This window comes from Lathamus discolor, chromosome 15 (assembly GCF_037157495.1).
Source record: "Lathamus discolor isolate bLatDis1 chromosome 15, bLatDis1.hap1, whole genome shotgun sequence".
Classification (NCBI taxonomy): Eukaryota; Metazoa; Chordata; class Aves; order Psittaciformes; family Psittacidae; genus Lathamus; species Lathamus discolor.
The window spans coordinates 6,948,558-6,958,039 of record NC_088898.1 but is presented as its reverse complement, the minus strand read 5'-3'; the positions used below and the strand labels follow the sequence as shown (position 1 = coordinate 6,958,039).

The window sequence follows — 9,482 nt, the reverse complement described above, 5'->3', positions numbered from 1 at the left end:
GGAACCAACCATTAAACATCCCCAAAGCTCTTGTTCAAGCAGCATGCAAACAAGACAACAACAAAACATGACAAGATGAGTGCTCTGCTGCTCATGCATGGCCACTGGTCTTCCGGCCATGCACACATGCAGGGACTTGTCAGTAAGAGTTTTTCTGCAGGCACGGTTGCGTATTAGTCTGTTATTAACATTGCATTATTGAGAAGATCCAGTCCTCCCATGAAGACACACCGAAAGACACAGGATCTCTGTCCTTTATGCCCTGCAAAGAAACTTGTCAACTTGATATGAGACACACAGCTGGGTAGGTCTCACTTAGAGTGACATTTGACAGACAATTACAAATAGATGGTAATTCAAGCAGTTCCCAGTAAAATACTCTCTGTACCCAAATAATGCTAATTTACCATGGAAATGAGCAAACATCATTTAAGCTCCTTCAGGAAAAGGACATGTAGAGTTACAGAGAACTAATTCTGGTGTGGTAGCTAGGAAGGGCAGCCTATTACTGAGGGAAGCAACTGATGAACAAGAACAGAATAGCTGGATTCTCACCTATTTGGTCTAGTTATTTGCCTCTCAGAAACTGCTGTCATGGGCTTCCAAGAAAAAAATGTGAGAATAATTAGGGTAGATAAATGGGAGAGAACCTCCACCGCAAGAGAATCTTCTCAGCTCTCAAGCAGCTTTAATAATGAAGCACAACAGCTGGGATCCTTCCAGAAACCCTTCCTGCTCTACTGGGTTATTCAGTCCCTGTCCCATACTCCAGATGGAAAGGGTTGCTTTGGCTGCTCACTTTGAGAGCTACAAGCCAGTCCATAGATGTCACAACACACTGGGTCTTGGAGGGCATTTAAGCTGTCTGAATTGGATCAAAATGCCCCCATTCGCCTTTTCTTCATAGCTGTTCTCATTGTAGAGAAGAAAAACGTGATTATAGTAGTAAAGTGATTATAAACCATCCTTACAAAGGGCAGAGCATCTTGCTTTCGAGATATTTCAAAGCAGGTAGAATAACAGCCAGACTTTGGGACATAGTCACAAATAATCAACCTTGAGTTTTCTTATTCCAGTCATTTCTCAAGTTCTCTTGCATGCTTGATTTCACCTGACTAAAGAATCAGCTGGATTTCCAAAATGCATTCCACAGAAATCCAAATGAAAATGCCCATAGGGATAGTGAGAGAATAGGAAAAAAGTGAGCCGTGTTGGAAGAAGAATTTATCAGCAAGAAACTAAAAGACTTGGAGTTAGAATGAAGTCTGATCTAATCTGCAGAGATCCTTTGTCCAGCTGCAACATCCCATTCCATAAAGGGAGCAGGTTCTCATTTTAAAAGCACACAAGATCACTGCACAAGCAATTGATGCCATCCCCTGTGAAAGCCTTTCTGCAGTTAGGGAACAAATAGCATCACACTGATTTCTTCCTTCTTCCCCCCCACCCCCCGATTTGCTGCAATGGAAATTGTATTTCTCAGCATGCCTTCTACATCTAAATTATCGTTACCCATTCCATAGGGTACATTGAAGTCACACAACATCTCCCCATTTAAACTCTCTTGGATTGCTCTGGTCTTTGGAAAGCGTGGGTAATATCTGTTGCAAACAAAAGGCTTTTATTTCTTATCATTTGCTTTACCTTTTGGTGTATACAGACAGGCAGGTTGGGAGTAGGGACACCCATGGTGTCCTCAGAAGCTGTGCTCCCCAGTCCTCTCCACCATCTATTTAAATGTCTACATCTGCTTTAAGCTGACAGAACCCAGCTGAGGTAATGACTTTGCCCCCTCCATGTGTGACTTTGTTAGCACTTTATTTCGTAAAGAAAAGAGATGGATTTGCCCAAAGGTTGACTGGAAAGAGGCTGAGGTTAAGGTTTAAGTATCTGTCACTAGATCATTAAAGTAGGGAGGAAATATATGTATTGATGAATTGTTTGCATTCCTTCTCATTGTGGGCTTTAAGAAATGCTAATTTGTGAGCTTCAAGCCTGTTAATAAGCTGTCAGATAGAGATGAAAAATTACATAAAGTGCAGTAATTGAAAAAAAGGAGAAGAAAAGCACAGAAATTAAAGAGAAATCTTTGTCCTAATTTGATTTGTGACTTCATTGTAACAGAATAAAGCATGTGTAGATATTAACAATTCATTTACATAACCAACTGCAATCAAGCTATTCAGATAAATGTGCATTCACTTCGGGAAAGGTGGGAGGATTCATTTTAACCTATTAACACCCTTTCTTTCAGATATGTTCTTGTCTACTTTCTTCTATTACCAGATAAAGTTGTTTATTGGTGAAGAAAACAACTTACTAAATGGTAAAGCATTTACTTTTCAAAGCTTCAGAGTTCAATCAAGCCATTAGTCTTGGTCTATATAAGAAAGGAAGACAGGCCTTGAAAACCAAAAGGGACACAGTGAAGAAGCAGTATTACTTGTAGTTGCCATTAGAGAGAGGGGAAACTGAGGCACAGAATACAATTCTTAACTTTAATCTTCCTATATTTTAATCCTTGACCTGAAAGCTAAAGCGAATGCTTCTTTTCCTAATTTAGAGGTTCTTGCATGAGCTTTCATGGGAATTCTTTGGGAAAGAAAAGGATCTTTTCATCTGAGACCACCTGAGCTGCCTCTGTTCTTCCTCCTTGTATTCGTCTTATATCCTTTATCTGTTCTCCAGCACATGGTTTCTAATAAACCTTGCCACCATTTCAAACACTTCATATCATTTACCACACAAAGCACATAGGCATTTTTCTTGCCTGTCACATGCAAAGAAGCAGAGGCAGAGAAATTTAAGTGGCTCATCTGAAGTCAAAGGAAAAAGCCCTGAGGCACAATAAGCCATGAGGACTGGCTGACCCCCAAATCCTCTATTCATCCTCACCATGCCCGCAGCACTGTGCTCGTTGCTTACTTTGTCCCTGATCATAATGAAATACATCAGTTCTCCACTGAGTGATAAGGCAAAAGGCAGGCAGACTCCCAGATCCTCCATTTACTGGTATAGGTAAGGCTGCCTTTGTCTACATACATTACTCAAGTCTAATTAGAACTTTAAAGGGGTTTTATGACTTTGTATTTTTCCCTTCTCAGAAGTAAATCCAGCCTTAATACCATGGAGAACATCTTCTGACAAAGCAGAAGAGAAGGAAGAATTAAAGGAAAGCCCAAGTGAAGATATGGGAGAGGATGCCAGGTGCAATCATTGCAGCACATAAAGTGAATTAGTTCAAGAGGCCATTCTGCTGAGGAAAGGCATGGAGAACAGAATGGCAAAGAAGGGAGATCTCCATGGGGATATAAGGCTAACAGAGAATTCAGCAGCCACATGCTTTCTTCTCATTTACATGGGTATGGGATCTAGGTGACCAAACTAACATGAGGATTATTTGTACTCGTTTCTGCATAGCAAAGAGCAGATTCTGGCATCATCTTTGTTATGATATCTTCGATCTATCACAAAAGAGTGGATTTTCTTTCCTCTTTTGCCAGCTGTTGAGTGAATGTTGCGTCGATTGAAGGCTTAAGCCACAGAAAATACATTTGCCAAAGCCACACACTTCCTATTCATTTATTCACGGTAATAATGTACTTGGTTTACAGCCCATCCGGGATCACTTTGTTGCTTAGGTGGTTTGTTTCCCACTAAAACATGCACTCCTTGTGTTTCCTAGTGGCCAGAGCAGCCAGTAGGACACTTGGAAGGGAGAACTTGATTTAGGTGCAATCCCCATCATATCTTGTTACTGTGATATATAAAGAAGCAAGCAGTGATACCAGAGAGACTAACAGTAATTACCACTGTCCTTGACGCAGTCTTATCAATGTCTTTCCACAAACAATGTAGTAGCTATGGCACATTATTTTGCCATTTGAAGGTCATTCTGCAGAGGACCAAGGTCTGGATTTACATGCAGGTCTGCCACTCACCATCTTTGAAAATGCCAGGGGACACTTTTGTGGCTGCAGCCAGGGTAATTCTGGGAAACAGGATGAAAACACATCAGTGTGAATGAAGCCAGTGGTGGCCTGGTTCTATCCTTTGGAAAAGCCTCAACCACCAATGTAGTCTTAAGATTGATTAAAAAGAGAAAGTCAGATGCTTCTTCAAGTGCAGGTCTGGGTGTTGAAGGCACTAGCAACCATAGAATGCTCCTGGTTTGCATTTCAGTTTGCTACAGAGCTTGCAATAGGAGAAGTTACCCAGCCACCTGTACTGGCCAAACTTTAACATGAGTTAGAAGCTAAGTTTTAAAGCTAAGTTTGCAGCTTTATTTAAGCTTTAGTGCTTTTCCATGAATCAAATGTGAACATGGTCTTGAACAGCACATAGACCAGAGATGGGGCAATGTTTTGGCAAGCTGCAAAGAGCACAGGATACACCTGCAGGCATGAGGCACCAGGAAGGTGCATCACCCACCTCCCCCCAAGGAGAGACCACCCTGCATTGGGAAACTGCTTTAGCCAGCAAGGTCAGTGCCGTGGGGTAGAGGAGATGTCTCAGCCACAATTCCATGGGACACCTTCAGAGGAAATACGCAGCTTAACGTAGAACCAGATCCAGAAGTGTAATAGATCAAAGATTAAAGAAACGTTAGTCAGTTTGAGCCAAATGAAATACGCTGCTTTCAAAACAGCAAATCAAACTGTTGCAGTTCCCCTTCCCCTATTACAAAAACTGAGGTCAACATTTTCACATGGGCATGTCTTGTTTTGCAGAAGCTGCATTTTACTATTCTAAAAAAAACCCAAAAGGTGAAGATCCAAACCCAGACCTTTCCAAAAGGAAATGTAAGTTGATCACAATTTAATCAACATGGATTAACCAGTGCAACTGCACAGCACCTTCTGCTAGAAGATATTCAAGTCTATGTGGAAACCAATGTCTTTCTGGATACTTGTGTGCTAGCAGCAGCTTCCCACACATCAGCATCCTCAGCACCCAACCAAATGCTCTTTCCTCAGCTCAGCTACCTCCAAAAGCACCAGTGTGTCTCCACCACAAACCTGAAACTTTCTGAGGAGTATTGGAAAAGTGGCTTATTGTAAACCCACTTGTCTGCTTTCCCATCAGCTTTGTTGGCACACATTCCTCTGTATCCAGGTGGAAAAAACCACAAAGGAAAGCAAATAACAGGGTTGAGTTCATGTCTAGTCTTCCTTCAGCTGCACTCATAGGCGGCTGTTTATTCTCTTTATTGCATGTCCTTGTCTCACAACTGAACTGTGATTGAATTGCCTGCACCTACGGAATGCCTGGGGGAAGGAGAGGGAGAGTAAAGGGAAAGCGGAAGGGAAAAGGAAGAGGAAAAGGCAAGTGGGAGGGGGAAAGGGGAAAATAGGAAGGGGGAAAGGAAAAAGGGGTGGTGGAAGGAAGGGAAGAGAAAAGGGAAGGGAAAAGAAGGGAAGGCAAGGCAAATGGAGAAAAGGGTCCACACTTTGAAAAGGGATGCCCAGCTCTTCAGCAGTAAAACAAAACCATTAATTGCAGAGAAGTGCAAGCTTTAGCCTGTTCTCTGGAAATGCCCCTCCGCATCTTCCTTGCCTGACAGGACAGGCACAGGGGGGAGAGGTGGGCACAGTGCACAGGTAGTTGGCAGGGAGGGATGCAAGCATTTCACTAACATCCTGCTTAGATCTATAGAGACATTTATACCTGTGCCCAGAGCTGAAAGGCAGCCACAGCTCACAGCAAGATCATTTCGCCCACCACTGGACAGCAATCATACCTGAGGTAAAACAGGCAGCTGCACGTACTGATGGGCTGCCAAAGCAGCAGTGCATGGTGCCAGTGAGCACTTTGATTTCCCCAGACAGCTACCAAAGACCCCTGTGTAGACTATTGTCTGGGCAGAGATCCACTGACTGAGTACTCTGAAATGTATTTTCACACTCTCTTTAATACTGTTCAGCAAATGGCTTCATTATGCTTCTCTAGACATCTCTGACTGTGTCTATCCCAAGATCTGGTAGAGCATTTTATGTTTGCCTAAAAATGCACCCTATTTATACCTCTGTCTACTGTAGCAGGCAAAATACTTCTTGCTAGGCCCTTTGCCTGGCAGTCCCATCTCTCACATACATCTAGGTGCATATGTTTTGTCCTCTCAGTTTCCTCATTCACCACGTCACAGGTAATGAGCTGGGAATGATAAAAGACATGCCTGTTAAAGGAAAACAAGAATAAAAATGCCACTAGTCTGTGCATCAGCCAAATACACCTTTGCTTTAGAGGCTGTGGGCAAGCTTGGCTGTCCTGAAGATGCTTCAATCTGTCTTCCATAGTGGCAGGGAAGGAATAGCCCATCCACAGACTTAAGGCTCACTGTCCTGGGTTTACCAGTAGCCTCATATTTATGTGGACTCTTCCAGTCAGTTTTCCCCCTTTTGCCAAAGCAGCTAAGCTATTTTCTTAGTTTGACAAAAGGGGTGCACATTCTTCTTGCATTATATCAACTGCATCCCAGGGAGACCTTGTGCAGAAAAGGTGCTGCATCCTCTGTCTGAGGATCAGGTTAAGGATGTGCCCTAAGTGACAGCCCTTGGGAGCTTCCTGAACCCGGAACAGGTCCAGAATCAGACCTGAAGCAGATTGACATGAAACAAAGACAAAGAATGGGCAAAAAGTGATCTATCAGATAGCCAAGATTTAGGTGTCAGAGGTGGCTCAGGTGGCACTTTGTGGATCTGAGGCCAATTCACTGGCGCTTCACAGTTCAGTCAGGGCTTGCACAAAAGAGAGCATGAATCAAATAGGGAAATCTGTGCCCTTAATTCTTGATGAATGAATGTTGTAAGAATATTTCTCAGATTCCCAGCCATTTTCCCCATTATATGTCCAGGTGATAACAATGCTTCCAAACAGCATATCTGCAATGGGCATTCCAGAGCCATGTAACTGATGAGTAAATCTGGACTGTGTTTGAGTAAGTCTCTTGGTAATGCAAAGCAGCACCACTCCATTGTGAAGTCTTGTTTGCTCTGCTCATTGCTGCACATTATTCATTGTCCTCCTAATCCATCAACGGAGAGGTGGAGTAAAATAGAGAGGGAGAAGGTGCTTGGGAGAGGGAGGGGACAGATGAAGGGCAGTGCTGGGAATTACAACATGAAGGTGATTTTCACCCTTTATTGTTCAGTGTGTTTGCCATCCACACAGACTATTATCTGGGCCTTAGTTTACTCCCAAATCCAATCACAAGTGACTGGGTGTTGTAATATGGTACAAAGTGTTCATACCTGATAAATCCTGCTTGGCTCATGTATCTGGCTCAGCTGAAAGCATGCCAGCATGCTGAGAGTAATTAGTCAAAGTCCCTCCTCTGACCAATGATTTATGCGGGACCAGAGGAATTGTTTGTGATGCGGATGTCATCTTAGTGATATCTGCTCTCATCAGCTGCAGACACAGGAGAACTGTGGGCTCTGGATTCTCCAGCGTTTTCTTAGCACTGCCAATCTGGATTGAGAGAGGGAATATTGCTCTTCTCTGAATTGGACCGCAGGCTCCTGTGTATTCGATCAGCTGAAGGCACAGAAATACCCAGATATGATTGCGGAATGATCCGTATTCCCAGTACCTCAAGTGTACACCTGCATGATAAACAGATTTTTGACTTTTCAGTGTGTACCACACAGAGAAAATTGTACAACAACATTACATTGCCCAGAAGGTACAGGTTCACTCTAGAAGATCACCAGTGATATGATCACCGTATGTTTCTGGCTTCCCAAAAGACCTGTGTCTGAAATTCCCCTGCATACTTGAAAGAGTCACAATAATCCATGCTTATAGGTGTAGTACTTATGTGCACTGGAAAAGCATCACGATCCCAGGGGCAGATTCATACCTGAGTGCTATAACACCTGAAAATACAAGCGTCTGAAAGAAACAGAGACTCAAGTGGTACAGGTCTGTCACCTCTGTTGTGCCAGCTCCTCCACACCCTGCTGTGGGGGGCTAAACTCTCTTTTTGGAGGCTTTGAGTAGGATCCATCCTTATGGCTCATTCCTACACATGCTGTCTCCACAGTTGTCCTGTTTCCTATTTTGCAAGACTAAGGTACAGTTTCCATAAAGAAACAAGTGGTGTTTCTATACAAATACACACCAAACAACACATGTGCCTATTGGCATTCAGGTCTTTACACCTCCTTGGTGATTAATATGCAGTACAGAAACACACTTCCAGCTACAGGCATTCAGCACAATAGATCTTCATTGCAGCCCTGCAAAAGGCAAAGGTTTGAAGGATTTATAGTCATCCTATTAGGGCTGCATGTAGCTATGCATATATGTGGCTACAGATGTGTTTCCAGTCTTTGCAATCATACAAAACATGCATTCACCTACCTCTTCATTCTATGCAGTCTGACATATGAACATAAAATAACCACACACAAAATCCATTCATAAACACATAAATATGGAACATTCTCCCAGATATTTACAGCAGGCACAAGTCTATGTGTGTAATGAAGTTGATGACACGTAGGATCCTAATTGCTTCTGTGAAGCCAGCTCCCTGCAGACTCACCATCTCCATAATATATCCCCATCACACTACCTTTCTCTGTCCCTGACTCTCCTGATCCCCTCTGTGGAAAGCAGGGCTGCATTAAGAGCTCTCAGAGAGCAGAGCTCATATCGCCAACTAAATTGAAGGCACGGCTTTGCAAGATGCTTAAAACCCAGCAAATTTGCGGCTAACATAAAGCTACCCAGAGCACTGGTAGAAAAAAAAAACCCATCAGACTCATTTGCAGACCTAGACTTTGGGGTAGCCAGCTAGTTAGATCATGGATAATCAGCTGCAAATGATCAGCTTTAAGCATTTTCAATCACTGAGTCACAAATAAGCTAAATACTCTCACATGCCTCATCTGAGTGGCTTGGATTGGGGTTTAGGTTGGAGAAGAGGCCTTTCAAACTGAACACACAGGCACTGGGTAGAAAAGCTGCTTTAACTATCAGTTTTATTAAGTTTAAAGGAAAGGTGGGGCAAGGAGAAAGGAAGCTTTTTCTGATTACAAAGTCAGCCTGTAAGAGAAAAGGAAAACCAGCGAGTTAGATGAACCTTGGGGCCAAAATGGAGAAAACCTGAGCTTCCAGTAGCTGGTCTCTGCCTCATGCAGAAGAAAAGCAGCGAGCATGTGGAACACGTCAAGTTTCACTGCTCAATTACTACCTTTGGTTACATGCCCTCATAGGAAGCAGGAACCTTCTTCTTTATCTCATGGTATTCTTTATCTCATTTTACCAGTACCATTATCTTGTAGCAGGGAACCCCTCGTTTTCCCCTAACCCCCCTGGTATTACTTTTTGATGCTCCCATGAATGCTTTTTGCGATGGAAGCACCACTCTCTACAATATTATTTTAGTAGGGGCTTATTCAAACAGCATGGAAAAACCCTATCCCTCTCTTACTTCATTTCCTAGCCGCACATTGCTTTGTCCTTGCCCACAGTGG

The 9,482-nt window shown here is 43.0% G+C and overlaps 1 long non-coding RNA gene across 1 annotated transcript; it reads right to left on the bottom strand.

Moving 5' to 3' along the window:
* Positions 1-3,076: 3,076 nt before the first annotated feature.
* LOC136022334 (uncharacterized) lies at positions 3,077-8,766 on the bottom strand. Its single transcript, XR_010616133.1, has 3 exons — positions 8,579-8,766; positions 6,024-7,604; positions 3,077-3,991 (listed from the first exon to the last, which is right to left on the bottom strand). It is a non-coding gene; the product is annotated as an uncharacterized LOC136022334 (long non-coding RNA).
* Positions 8,767-9,482: the final 716 nt, after the last annotated feature.